The following is a 21,819-nucleotide window of genomic DNA, read 5'->3' as shown; positions in this document are numbered from 1 at the left end:
CTCATTATTTCTGTAGTGATTATATGATAGAATAAGGTCATTCTCACTCCTGGTATTTGCTGTAGTTGCTCTTTAGTATTCACCTGACAAGGGATATATCCTTGGTTTGATTCCAGGAGAAGACAGAAATCCCTTTGGGGTTGCACGAGGAAGGCCATCTGATGTAAAATTGTGACAAACGTCATTGTTTGCCAATTTTCTACCAAGGTTTTTCCTCTTTATTTGTCACCTTATCAGACTTGATACTTTACATCTGATTTGCCCATTTTATATATAAAAAGAAACCGAGAGTTGGAACACCATGTTTAGCGTATGTGTATGGACTGCAATGGGCAAACAGCAGGAAAAAAATGAATGAAAGGACTGTGACTGTGAGCCGGAGAGTTGACAGAAGGTGAGATGGAAGCCGACACAAAGAAAGGCAGGGTGGGAAGGAAAACGGAGAAGGTGAGGAAGAGGAGGAGGAGGGCGGGAGGTAGAAGAACAAAAGAAGAGGTGTCTACTTGTGCTGGACTGCAGCCTCTGGCATCCCATATAAACACAGACACACACGCACAACACCGCACATTACTATCAAGCCTAAACAATGCCTCCAACAGACGGGATGGTGCTGCTGCCGTAGCAACAAGGGAGAGGTGTGGGAAGGCGGAGACAGAAGCCAGGGGGGCTGCGAGGGGATTGGCCGGAAATCAGTTCTGTGCTGATGTCATCCTCCCTCCCTTTGCGCTCTCATGTCCACCCATTCATCCCCTCACATCACATCCCTCGCTGGCATGCCGTCATCTGTCAATACAGCAGACGGGAGAGAGACAGAAACACAAAGAGGGAGGATATCTCCCGCTTCTGTTTACTCCGTTTCCATCTCACACATCTGACTCTGCCCATTCCACGTTTAATTTTTGCTTATTCACAAGCTCTCCTTGTGAATAAGCTCAGGAGGACAACAGGGCTGTGAATGCAGCAGAGGCAACCAAAGGGTTATTTATTTACCCTTGTTTTTAATTGTGCACTAATGAAAGTAACAACAATGCAATAATAATAAATGTCAGTGTAAATTATATATTCACATACACAGCACAAGTATACTGTTGACTGATAGCAAGATTACAACAGCATATAAGAACAAGACACAAAAAAGGTCGCCTCTCACAGGCCCAGCTCCTTATGCCTGGATATCAAAGTGCCTTTGAGCAAAACACTGATTCCTTCTTTAGTGACAGTTTAGGTTCTGGAAAATTACTCATGGTCTTTCCTTGTCAATTCTGTGTGATATAATAAACTGGAATGTAGAGACCAGAAAATGAAGGAACACAGAAAAGAGTTTACATAAGAATGAAATAACTGAGTGTTTCAGAACAAACAAGTGGATAATGGCAATAAGACCTGTGACATTAGAGGAAAAAAGAGTAGGAAAATTGTGAAATCTAAGATTTACAGAGTCTGTCTATGTGTGCAGCAAGCATTTTGTCACTGAGGAGTCAAATATCCAAATGTCAAAGGCCACTATGTATCTGTAAAATACACAAAAGCATTTGTGTTATAGTGCAGATCATTCAGAAAGTTGTTTGCAATTCTAGTCTTGTAGCAAAACGTTTTGGTGTTTAATAATTATCACCGAAATTCAAAATGATGCTTTAAGTTCACGGTTGGTTCAAGTTTTCATTTTAAGCTACCATGTACAGTGGGGCAAAAAAGTATTTAGTCAGCCACCGATTGTGCAAGTTCCCCCACTTAAAATGATGACAGAGGTCAGTAATTTGCACCAGAGGTACACTTCAACTGTGAGAGACAGAATGTGAAAAAAAAATCCATGAATTCACATGGTAGGATTTGTAAAAAATTTATTCGTAAATCAGGGTGGAAAATAAGTATTTGGTCACCTCAAACAAGGAAAATCTCTGGCTCTCACAGACCTGTAACGTCTTCTGTAAGAAGCTTTTCTGTCCCCCACTCGTTACCTGTATGAATGGCACCTGTTTGAACTCATCATCTGTATAAAAGACACCTGTCCACAGCCTCAAACAGTCAGACTCCAAACTCCGCCATGGCCAAGACCAAAGAGCTTTCGAAGGACACCAGGAAAAGTATTGTAGACCTGCACCAGACTGGGAAGAGTGAATCTACAATAGGCAAGCAACTTGGTGTGAAAAAATCAACTGTGGGAGCAATCATCAGAAAATGGAAGACATACAAGACCACTGATAATCTCCCTCGATCTGGGGCTCCATGCAAGATCTCATCCCGTGGGGTCAAAATGATCATGAGAACGGTGAGCAAAGATCCCAGAACCACACGGGGGGACCTGGTGAATGACCTGCAGAGAGCTGGGACCAAAGTAACAAAGGTCACCATCAGTAACACACTACAACGGCAGGGAATCAAATCCCGCAGTGCCAGACGTGTTCCGCTGCTGAAGCCAGTGCATGTCCAGGCCCGTCTGAAGTTTGCCAGAGAGCACATGGATGATACAGCAGAGGATTGGGAGAATGTCATGTGGTCAGATGAAACCAAAGTAGAACCTTTTGGTATAAACTCAACTCGTCGTGTTTGGAGGAAGACGAATACTGAGTTGCATCCCAAGAACACCATACCTACTGTGAAGCATGGGGGTGGAAACATCATGCTATGGGGCTGTTTTTCTCTTGGACAGGACGACTGATCCGTGTTAAGGACAGAATGAATGGGGCCATGTATCGTGAGATTTTGAGCCAAAACCTCCTTCCATCAGTGAGAACTTTGAAGATGAAACGAGGCTGGGTCTTCCAACATGACAATGATCCAAAACACACCACCCGGGCAACAAAGGAGTGGCTCCGTAAGAAGCATTTGAAAGTCCTGGAGTGGCCTAGCCAATCTCCAGACCTCAACCCCATAGAAAATCTGTGGCGGGAGTTGAAAGTCCGTGTTGCTCGGCGACAGCCCCAAAACATCACTGCTCTCGAGAAGATCTGCATGGAGGAATGGGCCAAAATACCAGCTACTGTGTGTGCAAACCTGGTAAAGACCTATAGTAAACGTTTGACCTCTGTTATTGCCAACAAAGGTTATGTTACAAAGTATTGAGTTGTATTTTTGTTATTGACCAAATACTTATTTTCCACCCTGATTTACGAATAAATTCTTTACAAATCCTACCATGTGAATTCATGGATTTTTTTTTCACATTCTGTCTCTCACAGTTGAAGTGTACCTCTGGTGCAAATTACTGACCTCTGTCATCATTTTAAGTGGGGGAACTTGCACAATCGGTGGCTGACTAAATACTTTTTTGCCCCACTGTACATCCTGAGACCAAAAGTTCTTTGGTTTGGTTGTGGAGACTTGCACAGACAGACATGCAGCTAAGTGATGAAACCAACATATCTACATGTCATAGTATTCAGGGTAACTGATGAAACTCCACACTACAGGTGAAATGTTATCATATCGAGCGACCATACACAGGTGTAGAATGTAAATATCTTGGAAATCAGTTATTGTAATTGACACATATTTGAAATCCAGAAGAACTAGCACATTTTTAGCAAATTTGTGAGCAGTGTAATTAATTGCATGAATGGACAAAAAAAACCAAAAAACGCTCTGTCTGGAAACAAAAATGACACAAAGCTTTCCAAATATCTGTGAACCTAGCATGCTAACCACTTTTATACACAATCTATGACCCTAACACAAAGCTAGCAGACAAAGAACTCTGGACCTAACATGACGGGTGCGCAACCAAGCAGCTAGAACTCAATTTACAACAACAGCAGAAATGAAAAAGGCTTGTGGGATTGTACATGTCCGCCTGTAGTCTTTCCTACACTAGAATCACTATCACCAAATTTGTTGTGACTTGCACCATGGCTTGTTTTTCTCTGACTTTGTGCCCAAACGATATTGTGCGACGTATCGAGTGATTTAAAAGTGTCGCTATTTTGAGATTACATTTTTTTATTGCATGTACATGCATGCTATGAGTAGTCAGCCATCGATGAGAGTGTGCTGAATTTCCCCATATATAGAATACAAAGTCCAAGATATGAGATAACTTAAACACCAGCATACTATAATAAAACAACACACACACACACACACACACACACACACACACACACACACACACACACACACACACACACACACACGTATAGCCAAATCCATGCCTCCCTTTAATCCCATAATCCAGTGGTTAAGCCTTGACTGAGTGCTGCTACACTCTCATGAATGAGTTCGTGTTTTGTCATGTGTGACTTTGACAGAGGCAGAGAGGCAGATGTGTGTGCTTTTTTGAGAGTGAAAGTAACATGTAAGAAAAAAAATGTCCAAAAAAAAGCACGAGGAAGCAATAAAGAAAGCAAAAGAATAAAGTAAAGAGAAAGGGTGAGGGAGAGAGGTGGCATGATTTAAGCAGCGGAAGTGGGCAAGCGATGAGGTGGGGGTTGTTCCTGTTTGCAGCTGATCTATTTTTTCTCTCAGAGACATGTTGATGCTTATGCAGTGGAGATATCGCTTTTTTTTTTAGCTACTAAGAAATTTAACCTTGCCAGAGGAATGCTTAAAAATGCTGATTTTTAAATCAGTCATAAAGTAGTGCCCCACCAAATAATGGCAGCAGTTTCAGAGGCCTAAAGGGGTAAATTATTTACTCCTCACAAGAGCAAATGGAAACCGTCTTGCTACGTAGGAGAATATTTCTTCTCTTTTGTAACCAGTAGTACCAACTCTGGCCTGAGTTTGTGATCAGCAATGAGTGAAGTGAGGAATTATCTCCAAATCTACATTTTAGTATTTAGAAAAGCTAAAAATGCAGTCTTGATTTTAAGGAACTGTTCTAATAAACTCATATTTTATAGGTTTGAACTATTTTAAGAAAAATAGTGAGCGTATTTTAAATTTGATGGCAGCAACAAGTCTCAAAAAAATCAAGATGGGGCAACAAAAAGTTGGAAAAGTAAGCGGTACTAAAACGAAACAGCAGGTGGAACTGGCAAAAGGTAAGTAAAATGATTGGGTATAACAATTTCACAATAATGTTTCACAATTAATAGATGCAGTAGTTTTTTTTTAAGCTTATTTAATTGCAAAGACTTTGAATATCTCATCCTCTACAGCACAAGGTTCAGAAAGTCTGGAGAAATCTTTGTGCGCAAGACAAAAAGCCAAAAATCAATACTGGACAATGGATCTCCCCGGGCCCTCAGGTGGCACTGCATTAAAACAGGCATGATTCTGTCATTGAACTCACTGCATAGACTCAGGAACACTTTCAGAAATCATTTTTTGTGATGCCGTGCCATCCACAACTGCAGGTTACAGCTCTATCATGCACAGAAGAAGGCATATGTGAACATGATCCAGAAACATCATCATCTTCTCGGGCTCATCAAAGCTCATTCAACATGAAATGAGGCAAAGTGGGAAACTGACCTATGGTCAGATGAACCAACATGGATGCCACTTTCCCCACAATGAAGAAGAGAGGGACCATCCAGCTCATTCACAGTTTTCAGTTCAAAACACTGCATGGTATGGAGGTGCGTTAGTGCCTATGAAATTGGCATCTACATATCTAAAAGGCACATCAATGCTGGGAAGTATATACAGGTTTTAAAGCCACATATGTTCCTATCTTTTAGGCCATATTTTATTACTGCATCTATTCCAACAGCATGCGTCACAGTGGAAGAGTCCAGATGCTGAAGTTGCGTGACTGCAGTCCAGACCTTTCATCAGCTGAAAATATTCGGTAAATCATGAAATGAAAACATAACAAAGAAGACCAGAACTGTTGGAAAAGAAAACTTTTGTGAAAAGAATGTGAATAAGATGTTGGGTTTATGAGATTTACAAATGGTTGGATTCTGTTTGTATTTGCATTTTACACAGCAACCCAACTTTCTCAGGGTTGGGTTTGTATATTATAGATTTATCTGCATTTCTCTTGCTTGTCTGTCACAGACAACAAATGTTGCTTTTATACCTTCATTCTTCGTGATTGAGTTCAATGGCAAAATGCTTTGGGCTTTCGTGCCAGTGTAATGTTTGCCCAGTCCTGTTTGTGGAGACTGCATGCGTTAATGAGTAATACATCTAACAGGTCACCAGCTACTTATCCCCATTTCAATGCAACTTAGCAGGGACACACACACACACACACACACACACACGCACACACGCACACACACAGACACACTCCCACCAGTTTCCTTATTTGTTTTTTTTCTTGCCCACTTCCTTCTTAGCCTTAAGCACAAACAGCCTGACTTCTCCCATGAATGAGCCTCAGTTTGTGGAAACTATTTGTGCAATTTTCAGTTTTATCCTAAAGGCTGTTACTTTTAATTGAATGCAAACCCCCCCAAACAATAAATACGATAACCACAGAAAATATAATAGAAGTAAAATTGTAGTTTTCAAAAGATTCATATAGAAATTGAACCCTTTTTGTAAAGTATCTTTGGACAGAGACTAGCTTTGTTTAGCTGCTGAGCACACTATCTCTGGTCATTGCTCCAGATTCACTGACAAGATGAGAAAGTGGTGACAAACAACTAAATGTTTTTTTCTTTTTTTCTAAGACGCTAAATAAATTAACCTCTGTGAGGAGCACTATGAATACCTACAATCCACATTACAGTGTGAATCAGCTTGGTTTCCCCTTTGCCTCTATCTCTTTCTCTCTCTGTCTTTCTCACACACACACACACACAGAAAAACTCACTCGTCATTCAAATATCACTGCATATTTTGAATAGTCAAAGCAGCACAGGATGAAACAGTGAGATATATTCAAAGCTATTCACATTGTGTATGACTACAGCATTCAAACTACGTTTTTTAAATTACCGCATTAAGACAAATATTGTTTCAGTTGATGTGAACACGATTACGATCGTGGCCAAGATGAAGCTATTGCTCTTTTGTGGTACCTTCCTGTCATAAATACTGTCTCACAGCCTGGGCATGAGTCCAGAATGCTTTAATATTTGGCATTTGGCATAATATAAACAGTCTAGTGCGGAGGGGTGTACAGACAGTTGGACTGCCAAAGAGCAATGACGATAGGCAGTCATCATGTAGTGGAAGATATTAAACAGTGCCCACCAGAGTTTTGCATCACTTACTGTTAATGCTTACGTTCTATTGGAAGCTTTTCTCCTGTACTGAATACTTGTACTTGGTGTGCGTGAATGGGCTGTTACCTGACGTCAAAACTGAAGCCTTCTCCCACACCGAACAGTCCATTTGACTGTTTTTATATGAATAGCTTGGGTTAAATGCACCAACAGAGACATTAATGAATGCCCCGGTGACACTAGAGTGAAAACAGGAAAATCTATGGTTGCCTGTGGATTGCATTGATTTATTTTGCTAATGGAGAACAATTAAAAATAGTTGTGGTAACCAACTGGTTGCTCAGAGGTTGGCCATGCAAGACCCTCAACCTCTAAGCAACCATCTTTTGATCGTAATACGATTGCACAGGTCGCCTGGTGGGGGGCAGCCTATTTCCAAGCCTATTTGGAAGAGAGTTCCAACAGATTGTTCTGACTCAACTGGATGACAAATATTGCATGATACTAACCCCAGGTTGTTCTGCGGTGCATCCTTCTGAGTGTGAACATTAGATAGAAAGCACTTACGTGGAAAGAGCATAGAAAAAAAGTGCTTGGGTGAATGAGGCAAGTTGTGTAAAGCACTTTGAGTGCTCAGAGTAGAAAAGCACTATGTAAGAACCAGTCCATTTACCATTTAATTGTCAGCTTGAACCAAACTGATAGCAGACTGACTCTGTCTGACTGATAGACCAAAATTGCCCTGAAGATGATAAGTGGTCACAGACCTAGTCCCTGTCTTTGAAGCAACCATTTCAAAGACAAAGACACAGCAAGTTCATGGCGGCCATAGCTTTTATTGTGCCATAGTCTCTAACCATTATTTTCCCCAAAGTGACTGCAGCATAATTTTACGAGTAACTTTAATGGCGGCAACTATTCACTAGCATTAAACTCAGACACACAGTTCGCACAACAAGCTAACTGCAAGTTGTTTGTCAGCTAGCTGCTAAGCTAGGAAGCTTGTCTGCTTATGCGCCACATAAGCAGACAAGCTTCCCTTTGCTAAAATTTGCCAGAAGAACGAGTTAGGTCATGTTACATCTAGCGATGCCGGAATGTGACCAAAAAATGCAAAAAATCAAGTTCAACATCCGCAGGTCATTCAGTTCATGGAGGAAGCTTTATTTTGGTCTGCAGATCAAAAGAGTTCCCATAATCTTAAGTCAAATAATAAGGGATAAATAAACACTCACTGTCAACATGCCTTACTATTGGTACACAGCATGAGTTTGCCATTCAAAGTTCACCAGTCTTGATTGAGTCAATCCACTGGAATAAACGGCCTTTTACCTAGATTTGCAACTTGATATCCACCTATTTAAGACAATAAAACAAAATGAAACGAAATATACAGCATACAATAAACACTTGAATGTGTGCACAAAGTAAACCGTTTAATAACCGTTAAAAACCTTTACATTTTAATGGGTCATCTTCTTCTTCTTCTTTTTGTGACTGGCTCATCCACAGTGTATTTGTGAATGAATGACTGTGAGGATTATCTGCAGGTCAAAAACAGGGAGGACTAACGCGTGACAGGCCGCATGTGTGTATGTGAGTGTGTGTGTGTCTGACATGTGGCAGTGTAAGCAGAACACAGACGCAGGGATTAAAGACAGGAAACAGCTTGCTGTTGAAACCCTTTCCACATCTGCACAACAACACACACACACACACACACACACACACACACACACACACACACACACACACACACTGTTGGCTGTTTACGTGTCACTCTCTTGTAGTTTGTTTGGAAACGGTGCAATTAATTTGGAAATCTGTATGCAAAAGTTGTAAATTTTCCTACTGCACACAAACAAAGACACACACAACCAGGCACCACTCTCTGTGTTATGTGGCAGAGGTGCATCCGACCTGACACAGGTTGACGTCATTAGTCTGTCATATTTTTTTGTCTGAGAGTGTGACAGAGCAACAAACTGTGGTTACTAAGGCAACGACTGGGTGTGGTAGCAAGTATGACCAGAAATGACAGGTAGAGACGCAAAAATACGTATTTGTACATAGGTCCTCAAATGCATTTATAAAGAAAAGCAAACTACGCTGAACTCACGCTGACCTGTGTCTCCTATGACGTCCTGTTTATTTTCCTAGAAAACAACAAGAAGGCCAGCTGACCATGATACAGGATATAGGAGGAGGGGAGACAGGGGTAGGACGGGAGATTAATAGGGGAGGAACAGGAGGAAGTGGAGTGTCCTTGTTAATGTGACATTGTCACATTTAAGTGACTAGATTTCCTGTGTGTGACTGTGTGTGTTTGTGTATGAGTGCATTGAGTCAACTGCCCAATTGCTTGACAGCCAACATTACCAACACACAAGTGAAAATCTCCCTCCCCGCCTCCCTGGTGGCTCCTTGGTGGCTCAGAATGAAACTCTGGGTTTGAGGTGTTATCACAATCTGCCGCAGTACAGCATCGCTGAATCACTCTATGTACTGTCTGTGGTAAGATTTGACAAGCTATCATTTCCTGTCTGTTTCCTACAGTACTCATGTGTCTCCCTCAGCAGTAAAAATAAGCACCAACAAAGTCACGATGAAATGTAAGGTTTTAGTTGTTTCCACCCTTTTATTCAAACTCTGTGGTGCCCCATGAGATTTAAATAATAAAGCCGTTAACTGTTAAAACTAATGTTGCTTTTTAACTGGTTTTTTTTTTTTTTTTTTTTTTTTTTTGCTATAGTCTGCAGTGTGGGAAGATTTCTTTTCACCTACGCTTCTTCAAAATGAATTCAAGACATGCAGATTTGAAAATTTGGTTGTATTATGCAATCATGTCAAAGTTTGGTTTAGTTCCAGTTAGTTTCCACTGTGGGTTTGTTTGGAACAATTATCACATTACAGACACAACATATAATCTGTAGCCAGTCACAAAAATACATATACATCAATGGATCCTAGAACATGTTGGGTTAAAAGATTTAACAACACTGACAAACACATGATTTTTAATAAACATGTTTCTCAGCAACTCTGTACTACACTGTAAGAAATTGTTAACTGTTACGAACTAACTACTTCTGTCAACTTTTCTATTTCAGCTAATTTAGTGACTCATATATGGTATATTTTTACATTAAAACCTTGGATAGTGCAACTCAAGATCAGAAAAAAGCAGTGAGAATTGGACTGGCTGCTAAAGACGACCAATTTAAATTCACGGAACGATAAAAATACTAAGTAGATGGAGGCGAGAGCAGTGCAATCATGACTCTGATGCATGCGTTTTATTTTTAATTCTATGAGTCAACGTTTCAGCAAATACTGCCCCGGAAAAACCCACAGTAGTGTATAGGGCATATTCACCTACAACTTGAATCACCACATAGGAAAAAACAAAAATCTAAACAGAGGTCATTAACAGCCAGACTTTTCAGTTCATATTGATGTTTATGCTCGGATAAATGAAAAACATAAAGGAAAAGATTTATTCCAATTAGTCAGTGATTTGCCCATACTGCATGACTACTATATAAATATAGACGATGGAGAAACTAACAACCAACACCACACTATCCAGTGGCCCTACCGATGAGGGCACTGCTGTTCTGAAAATGACTAATCACATTAGGATAGAAATGTTTATCTGCAACAATACAACTTTGTATGGAATCATGTGGGTCTAAATCACGACACCAAATGACTCCACGGCACAGCAGAGCCACTCATTCCTCACTGTAAGTCAAGGATTAAGATTTTTGTTTCATTTAACCCCATGATTATCATTTGGTATTTTACTGCTCAAACTTAGCAGCTTTTTAATTTAAATAACACGAACTTTTTCATGCTCTTTTGCCTAAGTTTGTTGTAACAACTGGCTAGTATAGTTACTGTTACCTTCCTATTCCATTTTCTCTGACCTCCGCAACACTTTTTTATTTTGCTCAAAGATTTATTCAAAACTTTTTTCCACACCTTAGCACTTTCACACACATTCACACTCCAATGAAAGAGAGCTGCTCATTGGATTCTTTCTTTTTTTTAGACAACTCTCTGTAAACGTAAAGATGGTTGTGCAGTGAAATCCCAGTAGATCAGCATTTTCTGACATACTCAACAACCAACAACAATACAAATGTGTATTCCCTTTCATGTGATTGGCTGATTAGATATTTGTCTTAATGAACAGTTGAACAAGTACACTTAATAAAGTCTGTGAGTGTATGTATCATAAAACCATGAGGGTAAACAAAGGCATAATTGATCTGAGTAAGTTAACCTCCATTAAGCTGTGTCATGTTCCTCATCACATGGGAAATTGTTAACACTATAACACATGTGCTTTTGTGTTTTTTCTTCAAATTTCTCTTTATGAGCAGGACCTGAAAACTTTGAAGTTTTAGTGACAAGCTTTTCTTAAAAGTTGCTGAACTTCCCGAGTCACCTGTAATGGTCAAACTGCTCTCTGCTGTAACAGGTTAGTGCAACTTCACATGGTTCTCATTCTGCTTAATCTAATCTGACGTATCCTTTTTTAGGATTAACTTCCAAGCAGGCCACAAAATAGCATTATATTTCAGAAGTGAGGGTCGAGTCACATTTACTGGACCTCTCCGCTGACCTTATTGTGTTGTGGCTGATATGACATGATATTTTGCTCTTTAAAAGCACACTCCATTATCCACTTTGACTTTGCCATGGATACCAATTGTATGTTTTCGCTGCAAGCCATTTTGCCTGTGCCCTTTGCTTTAACGTGTTGTCTATAAATACCTACCCCTTGGTAAGGGCAACTTTTGAACAATATTTATCGTGTTTTGCTGTGAGAATGTGAGGACCTTACGTAATTGGACCAGAGATTGGACCAAATTCAGGGAACCAAAGATAGTTAAAGGGATTTTCTTTAAAAAAAAAAAAAAAAAAAAGATGACAGCATTGCTTGTTTCAGATACGTCCTACTAATCAGTGCCCACTCTCACCGCAGGGGAAATGCTTCCATACTGAAAATGTTTCCCATGAATTAAGCCTTGAGCAGCGTCACACAAATGCCTCAGGATTGTGCTTTAAAGGAACTGAAACTTGTGGTTGCCAGGAAACACTTGATAATATTTTAGGCCACTTCTCTCATTTGCTGTCTCCGGCTGGGAATTCTTCCCATCTGTGCTGCTCTTGAAATTCACCTTGTTTATCATATTCAGCAAAGACACTATTGTGGGTAGTTTACTTAATTATATCTTTAACTCTTGAAACCATTGAAACCCCAAGAGGGAAATACACTGAAGGTTTTGTTGGAAGTCAGTCCTACATCCACACAGAGGCCATCCTTCAGTCTCTAAAAATATATATTTTTGTGCAAGTATTTTCCCAGTGTTGAAACGGCTGTTATCCTTTCTAATTATCCAAAGACAAACATCTCCTCCTAAGCTCCCAATGGGATACATTTCCAAGGAAAAACAGGATGGGGAACACAGGGATGACACAATTAAAATAAGTCTAAATGTGTCTTATTCTGTCCAAAGACAGTTCTTACATAATAAAAACACAAATATTACATTTCACCACATGTGCTCAGATTGGACATTTTTAGATGGGCTAAACTAAAATCGAACTAAAAACTTGAAGAATTACTCTATGAGAGTTTGTTGTTTTTGATCTTCTGTATTTATCCCCTTTGTCGTGGTGGTGTTAAGTACTATTTTTGTTTGCTTCATTTTTTCTTAGCTTTTTTAATCTATAAAGTAAGTATGTCCACTTTCAGTCCTCTGATTATTATTACAGTGTATTTCTGCACTACAATGGCATATTTCTATATGTCATATAATGGTAAATTGTACTGTTCGTTTCTTGTGACCTTGCTTTGCTGCTTGTGGTCAATAGTGTGGTTAGACTCACTGCATTAGTCTAAAAACAAAATGTTGAAACAAGGAAACTGACCCTCCAAAAGTTGATTCTGTTCATCTGGACGTAGCGTTTTGTGGGAGAAACGTTTCGTCACGGAAACTGACATATTATTATCAATTTCCTAATAATATTGTATCAGTTCTGTGTTCCTGTTGACAACGCACTTCTTTAGGCAGTTAAATCACTGTACTTAACAGGGACATTGTGTTCATTCACATTACTTTAGTCTGCATGAACACATTTGCATGCCGATATTTTCACCTACTATGTGAAATACAATAGAGGCTCTTTCCAAAAAGAAAGAGTGCTGTCATTGGTCAGCTGTCTTTAGCACTAGGAGTGCAACTAAAGAAGATTTAGACGCCTACATGCTTAAGTTTTACATAATTTGCAATGCTTTCATCTTATGGATATGAACTTACTTATTAAACTGTGAAAACACTCAATTATCAACACAGCTCCAGTTCGATCTCTTCACATATTTATGTATATTGTTACAAACCCCCATTTTCTCACTTTTTTCATTATCAGTTGTGGACATCAGCTTAAAAATTTAAATTAACACTAACATAAACAGAATATTTGTAGGACGAACGCCAAGGTGTGAGGAAAAAAACGTGTATTCCCTATTCGTTTAGTAAGCGGTTGCTGGTAGTTTCTAAAATTGAAATTGGTTGCGAGATATTTGTGGTCTTGCAGGGTCTTTCTGTGTGGAGTGCATGTCCTCCCCGTGTTTGCGTGGGTTCTCCCCGGGTACTCCGGCTTCCTCCCACAGTCCAAAGACATGCACTTTGTGGGGATAGGTTAATTGAAAAATCTAAATTGTCCATAGGTGTGAATGCGGGAGTGAATGTGAGTGCGACTGGTTGTCTGTCCTGTGTGTTGGCCCTGCGACAGACTGGTGACCTGTCCAGGGCGTACCCCGCCTCTCGCCCTATGACAGCAGGGATAGGCTCCTGCGACCCTGAAAAGGATAAGCGGAAGCGAATGGATGGATATTTGTGGTCTTACACTGAAACCCTCCTAATTTCTTTGATTACTAGCAGAATATCGCAGTTGCCTGTTGCATGGAAGATGTCAAATTTTCTCTTAACCCTTACCAACTGTTCACTAAGCAGTACTGAAACAGTCAAAACTGCAACACAAACTGGAAACTGAGACAAATTCCCATCAAAGTAAAAGCTGTGCTTTCTGAAAGCTGTTGGCTGCAGCAGTAAGGCACAACTTCTACTTTGAAGATGAACATTCTTCATTTCTGGTTTCTGTTCTAACCCTTTTTTCAAGTTAGTTAGTAGCTGGCAAGTGTTTGCAAGACAAGTTAGCATTTTCAGTGGACACTGTTACTTTCCCCTATAAAAGGTCCAGGTGATGAGGGAAAGTAACAAACGGTGTCCAGGTTGAAAAAAGGAGACAGGGAGGCAAAATGGTTAGATTTAAAAAAAAGAAAAGAAAAGGATTTTATAAATGTTTCTATTACTAACTAAACGAAATGAGACGGAAAAGCCGCTAACACATTTTAAAGAAAGAAAACAACAAAGCTCAGATGTTGGTCAATAAAATGAAAAAAGGGGTTAGTACCAAAACACACTCCTCTCCACAGAGTCAGAGCAATCAACCACCATACACACAGCTAACTAGCTGCAACCCAACAAGGCTCTCTGGCAGTAAAGCTCACCTTTCTCTGGCCTTAAGTATTCTTAACTGCTGATGGGAGTCAGCTGTACAAAAAAATGTGGCAAAAAGGCAGGAGAGATGTCCATTTTTTTAAAACCTGTATCGCTTAACATCCATCAGGTCACTGGCAAAATGCTTTGATTAAACCCCGCACCCTTTTTCAGCCTCACAATTTACGTGTCACTTACACTACAGTGAGCTAAGCTGGCACTCTATAGTTTCCCCCTTTTAAAGAATTTACACTTTTTGCAATACCTAAATAGAACAACTTTTTGTGCAAACATTTTAATGCTAAAATGTACGAGACTTCATTTTAAATGTAACATTTTGTAATTTCTTACAATTTGCCTTTTCAGTATGCCGCTATAACAAAACCCAAGCCTGTCATGTGAGGCTGTATGCAGGAAGGAGTGGTGGTAAGGAGGACTCAATGTGCAGACGCTCGGAGGCAGAAAGTAAAGTCAAACTTAGATTTATTGCTAGATGGCAAATAGAGAACTGGTAAGAGCGAGCGGGCGGGCGGGCACAGCATGAAATGAGGGTAGATCACAACACAGACCAAAGAAAACACAGGGTTTAAATCCACAGAGGGAGCAATCGTGGAATGAGAGACAGGAGGGAAACACAGCTGGGGCAAATCAGGGCTAACGAGACAAAGGAAGCAAAACCAGACGCATTAACATGAGATACGGACTTTCAAAGTAAAACAGGAACCACAGACTGAACTCACAGACACAGACTCACAAGCAGGCACTGCAACAGAGGGAAGAGAGACGTGGGACCGGGGCAGGCACAGACACTGACTGGACACAGAATAGGGGGAGTATGGAAACCAAAACGTAAGAACTGCATAATCACACACCAAGAAGAACTGGGGAAAACAGAAATGCAAAACAGAAACCAAAACCATCGCAATAATAAACTAAGATCAGAACACAAATAAAGGTACAAAACTGAACGCGGAACGGAATGCTGTTGTTATTTGACACTATATAAATAATATTTAATTTACTTTAAATTTAGCAAGAGAAGCTGCTCTGGCAATTACAAAAAGGTCAGACTATAATGCAGCTTCTCATTCTTTTTGTGAGGCATACCAAAGTACCTGTATGTTACATAGTGATGTGAATAAGTCACAGAAATAAAAGCTGGACTTCAAATGAGGTGGGTATTGGATAACTGGATACTGGGTTTTGCAACTACAGAATTTTTATCACGTGCAAAATAAACAGAAGTGAAAGTTGGACTCTTAGTGTCAGTGTCCTGACATTTTAATCTGAACTGTGTGAGCATGGTTAAAGCTGTAAAACAAACAAGCCTGGTATTGCTGTCTCTGTAACTCAGCGTGTTAGCAGGCGACTTTCCTAATGGCTAAGGATAAACATGCTTTTCAGAGGTGTAACTCCAAGGAAAACTGCACTGCACTGAGGGTAAAAAACAGCAGTATTTGTGGATGCTGTTTCCTTGTTTCTTTTTACTCCTTGTCTGCTCAATTGCGTGCACACTGAGGGGAATGGGGCATGATCTGTTTTTTAAATATGAATATATATATCTCATATATATATATATATATATATATATATATATATCACTGTCTGAGCAAAAACATGGCTCTTTTCCTGGACAAATATCTTATTTTATGTAAAATGTTAACTCTAACTAACAACACAAAGGAACATATTTACCGTTAAACATGCATATCATTACCAAAATCCCAAACTTAAGCAAAAATTTCATTTTAGTAGCAATACTTAAGAGATTTTATATTCTTAGTAGACTCCCGTACACTTTCTCTGGCATCACAGATTCATGTTTTAGTGACAGTTTTAAAAGGTGGATCATTATAAATGATTATATAAGTATCTGCAACACCACATTGGAACATTTTGCCCTTTGCAACACTGTATAGCTCCTGGATGTTTTTAACAGTCCCCTCCAATTCCGCCTCCTCCTCTTTTTTCTTCTCGAGCGGACGTCACCAGAGACATAACTATTACCCCGGCAGCTAAAAACAGGTCAAGTGTTGCTCCGTGATGTTGGCTGCAGTCCCAAGGAGAGGAAAAGGTGGTGAGATGGAGGGCAGCGATATGGGAGCAGTAGAAAGTGTTTAAAAGACAGAGTGAGTACATGTCACAGAGAGAGCGAGGGGGGAGTCTAGAGAGCGATGCTTTTACTCAACTGTGTTCCCGGCCTGCAACTCCCCTGTTTCCTCTCTGGCTCTCCCACTCTCCCTCTCACATTACGACCGGAACATCATGGAACGACACTTTGATTTTGAAATCATAATGACAGTCACAACAGGATAGTGAGTCTTAAAATAGTCTCCATGCACAGTAGCCTACGATTTTCAAGGTCAAGGTATTGCCTATGCAAAGACTAAAAGCAGCAGGGCAGATTGGTTTAATTAATTCCTATCCACACATCAGAGTGATCATTTCAGTTCAATTTTGTTGATGCCAGAGGTCACAGGAGGATGGCCAGATTGATTCGTGCTGATAGGAAGGCAACAATAGCCCAAATACCCACTTGTTCCAACCAATGTATGCTGAATGCACAACACATGGGACCTTAAAGCAGATGGGCTACAGCGGCAGAAGACCACACTGTGTGTCACTCCTGTCAGCTAAGAACTGGAAATTGAGGCTACAGTTCACACTGGCTCACCAAAACTGGGCAACAGATGACTGGAACAATGTTGCCTGGTCTGATAAGTCTTGATTTCTGATGCAATATTCAGATGGTATGGTTCAAATCTGCCATAATATACATGAAAGCATGGACCTATCCTGCATTGTATTAATGGTTCAGGCTGCTGGTAGTCATGTAGTGGGATGTGGGGGATGTTTTCTTGGAACATTTTGGCCCCTTAGTACCAAATGAGCATTGTTTAAGCACCACAGCCTGCTTCCAACAGGATAAGACATCATGTCACAAAGCTCAAATCATCTCAGACTGGTTTCTTGAATATGACAATGAGTTCACTGTACTCCTCCGCAGTCACCAGATGTCAGTTTTATAGAGCACCTTTGGGATGGGGAGGTGTGAGGAGATTCGCATCATGGATGTGCAGCTGACAAATCTGCAGCAGCTGTGTGATATTGTCATTTCAGTATAGACAACAATCTCAGAGGAAGGCTGCAAACCACCTTATGGAATCTGGGCCACTAAGAATTAAGGCTAAAAGGGCATTTAAACCAGTCACAGGAAGATGTACTTAATGAAGTGGCCAGTGGGCTTATTTGTAGTACACAGACATTGCAGACCTTTGGCTTTCTAGCTTTTTAGTTTGTTGAAGAATTTGAAGAAATACGACTACATGCTTTCCAAATCTCTTCCCACAATTTGGACTGGAATGATGGCAGGGTCACGTCAAGAGTAGGGCCTGGCCTTGGATAAGCCCCTCCACCAATGCCAATAAACTAGAATACTGTTAACCTTACAATGCGCAACTCTACTGGTCGAGAGCATGGGTAGGACCAGTGGTGAGTGTCACTGACTAAATTTGTTTGAGTAAAAGTACTAAAGTAGAGATTTAATATAGCTTATTTAAATATATCTATTTTATGCTTACTCCTAATTCTACTACACATTTGAAAGCAAATGTTATACTTTGTACTCTGTACCATTCATTTGAAAGCTTTAGGCACTTATTGTTTTGCAGATTTTAAAATATAATTCTGCTTTGGTTCTGTATTAGTATAAAGATACCCAGCAGTCTATAAGAAATTACAATCTCCAGCAGTTACCTTAGAGTGAGTACATTTACTTTAGATACTAATAATATTTAATAAATAATATAATCACATTCAGCACGGTGGCACAGTGGTTAGCACTGTTGCCGCACAGCAAGAAGGTCCTGAGTTCAATTCCACCATCAGGCCGGGGTCTTTCTGTGTGGAGTTTGCATGTTCTCCCCGTGTTTGCGTGGGTTCCCTCCGGGTACTCCGGCTTCCTCCCACCGTCCAAAGACATGCAGCTTGTGGGGATAGGTTAATTGGATAATACAAATTGTCACTAGGTGTGAATGGTTGTCTGTCCCTGTGTGTTGGCCCTGCGACAGACTGGCGACCTGTCCAGGGTGTACCCCGCCTTTCGCCCTATGACAGCTGGGATAGGCTCCAGCGCCCCCCGCGACCCTGAAAAGGATAAGCGGAAGCGAATGGATGGATGGATGGATAATCACATTCTGAATAAAGTTGGGGGGCTATGCCACAGGGCAGTTAGTAGGTCTGGGCCTGAATTCTTCTGAACGTCGAATCATCAGCAGAGCTCCTTTTTCATTTCATAAACATAACATATTAACTTGTGGACACGCCATTTAGAGTCAGGAAAAGGTGAGTCAATACCATGGAACTTGGCTTTTTGACATATTTGCACATGTATTTGCATATTTGCAAATCCATGACCCCTTGGAGGCAGTACGTGCAGATATAGGGGATGCACTGATGACAAACTGATCACACGAAAGTTCACTTTTCACAATCATTTTCATAAATACAACAAAACTGCATTCCCAAACAAAGCTGGTTTTGTGCTTTTGTTGACGGAGTGAAAAAGTCTGGCCGCAGTTACAGTAGACGGCTTTTCAGAGGAACCTTAAACCATCTGTGAATTGGTCGGGGTTTGGAGTTGCTTCGCTGCCTCAGGCACAACGCAGCTTGCAGTTATTGATCAACAATGAGTTGTACATCATGTGAAAGATTACTTGAAGATAAGGTGAGGACATCTGCCTGACAGTGAACCTGAATCAGAAGTGGACCTTTTGGCTCATATTCCTTCTTGAAAATTAGCAGAGAGTTACGTCCCGGTCAAAGCTTACATCTGAATCCCACTGACACTTTATGGAGTGATTTGAAACAGACATAAAAGACAAAAAAGCCCTCAAAACATCATTGAAATGAAGGAATTTTGCATGGGAGCAAATCAGAGACTGGTTGAATATTCCATCTGTAAATATTGAGTATACATATCAAGAAATGTCCAAATATGTCAAAAAAGCAAAAAGGTTTTCTACTGGACGTGCTAACTTTTTCTGCGTAGCTTGAACTAGTTAGATTACTTCTACACATGTTCAGCATAAAAGCTAAATATGAGCTTTTCCTCTTAATTAAAGAAAACATAATATAGGCACAATTTTAAATTCATACAGCTAAATCCTCTCATGAAGGCTTTCATTCTTTGAGCAACCTGAAACTACCACCTCAGTTTCTATCAGACACAGACTGGGATATTATATGAACAATTTTCTGTAATAAATGATGATCTACTTGTATCTGCTCCTGAGGCCTCCCAGGGTGAATTCGAGCGGCAGTGCAAGGTTTAGCAGCAAAGGGAAGATAAATGAGACAATTAAACAGGGCTCGATGGCACCTCTGTGACTAAAGGCTTTTCCTTCCTGCCTGCTTAAGTACAGACAAACAATAGTAAGCAGCAAAGGACAGTGTGTCCAACACTGACGGGCACACACTTAGGTGTTTATGTGCATGAGAGTGTGACTTCTCAGGTTTGCTGTAGGAATTCAGTCAGCAAACAGGCAAAGACCTGTAGACACCTAACAACACTGTGGCTGTACTGAAACATATCATCAGTAATGTATCAATTGATAATTTCTTACACATAGTATTACTGTGACAGAGCTCAGTCTTATCATTTTGTACTGAAGAACATTTGTTATTTTTGAATTCATCCAGAAGTTTGTTTTCAGTCTTTTCAAATATTATAAATAAAGCACCGAGAAATTCTATACTGAACTGCTTCAAGGACTGCCTGGTCCTTGATGGTGCTGTTTTTTAAAAACCCTCACAGAAGTAAACTGTTTTCAAAGCTTTGCAGCTAAGCGGCAACCGGAGAGCAAACAAAGTCAATGTTTTTTTCTCAATTTTTAGCAATTAAAGTCCTTACTAATGGCACTGCATCTGACAGGCTAGTAAATATGTTAGTTTACCTATGAATGTGCAGCCTAGAATGTACTCTATCAACCGCTATCAGCTTCAGAGTGATGCTGCCACTTGATCACGTCTTCACTGCACAGAAAGCCAATTTACGACCCTGACTTTTTCTCTATAGATCCACACTGTTGTTGCAGTGTGTAGTTTGGCATTTTCTTGGTCCAATAAGCAATGCATTACCTGAAAAATACGCTGAAGCATTTTTGGCACCTCCACAGACGTTCTTGTTATCTGTGGCATGTGCACTGATCCATCCCCGCACCTCTCAGATGTTGAGTTTTGAACTGTCATAGCTGAAAATGGGTGCTTTTGGATAATCTTTATGTATGTATTATCTTTGCAAGTGGCAACTTTTGCAAAAAAGCAAAAAACTTGTTCAGCCTTCTTCTACTCGAACTTTAGCATTTAGCTAACTCGGGCCTGTACAGTCTGAGATGTGAGATGTGTTTTTTGCAGTTTCTCTGAGTGTTGCATTGCCTGACCTTGGGGTGAATCTGCTGGGATGTCCACTCCTGGGAAGACTGGAAACTGTCGACGTAGAATGATGGACTTAAAAATGTATGGAAAAGGCTTAATAACCCTTCCCAGATTGATGGGCAGCAACAGTTTTTTCTCTGAGATCAATTATTTCTGAGATCATTGCTGATGTCTTTCCTTCTTGGCATTGTGCTATCAAATACCTGAATTCTCCATGTCTTTCATAGAGGTGCTGATGCTCAATTAATCACTTGCACTTGATTAGAGTCCTATGAAAGCAGTAAGGGGCTAATTCGTTTTTTCACACACTGCTTCTGTTTTTGGTTTCTGTTATTGAAATAATGACACTGGTAATGTGTCACGTGTTGTTAATTTTAGAACCTGCTAACGACCAGCTGATCTTTATTATGTCCTGTTACATAAAATCTTGGGATTGAAAGAGGGTATACTTTCTTTGTTACCATGTACTCAGTTGCAAGATGTTTCAACAAACCTTTTTTTAAAAATATTAAATGGCCTTCGAGCCTTTTAGTTTCTCTGTGCCAGCTTTAGTGAAATATTTTTGCAGCACCATATTCAAAATAAGAAAGAAAACTCTTAGTTTTGACATTGCTTATATTGCATTTCAATAAAATACTGAGTTTAAATGGTTTGCATATTTTCACATTCTCTTTAATTTCACACATCGGGTCAAATCTTATCATCTGACCATTTTATAATACATAACATGTCAGAGACAATGGAAACAC

Source organism: Copadichromis virginalis, linkage group LG7, assembly GCF_057382275.1.
Source record: "Copadichromis virginalis isolate Kocher_CV1m ecotype Utaka linkage group LG7, C_Virginalis_male_GT1.1, whole genome shotgun sequence".
NCBI lineage: Eukaryota > Metazoa > Chordata > Actinopteri > Cichliformes > Cichlidae > Copadichromis > Copadichromis virginalis.
Note: the sequence above shows the minus strand (reverse complement) of the source record.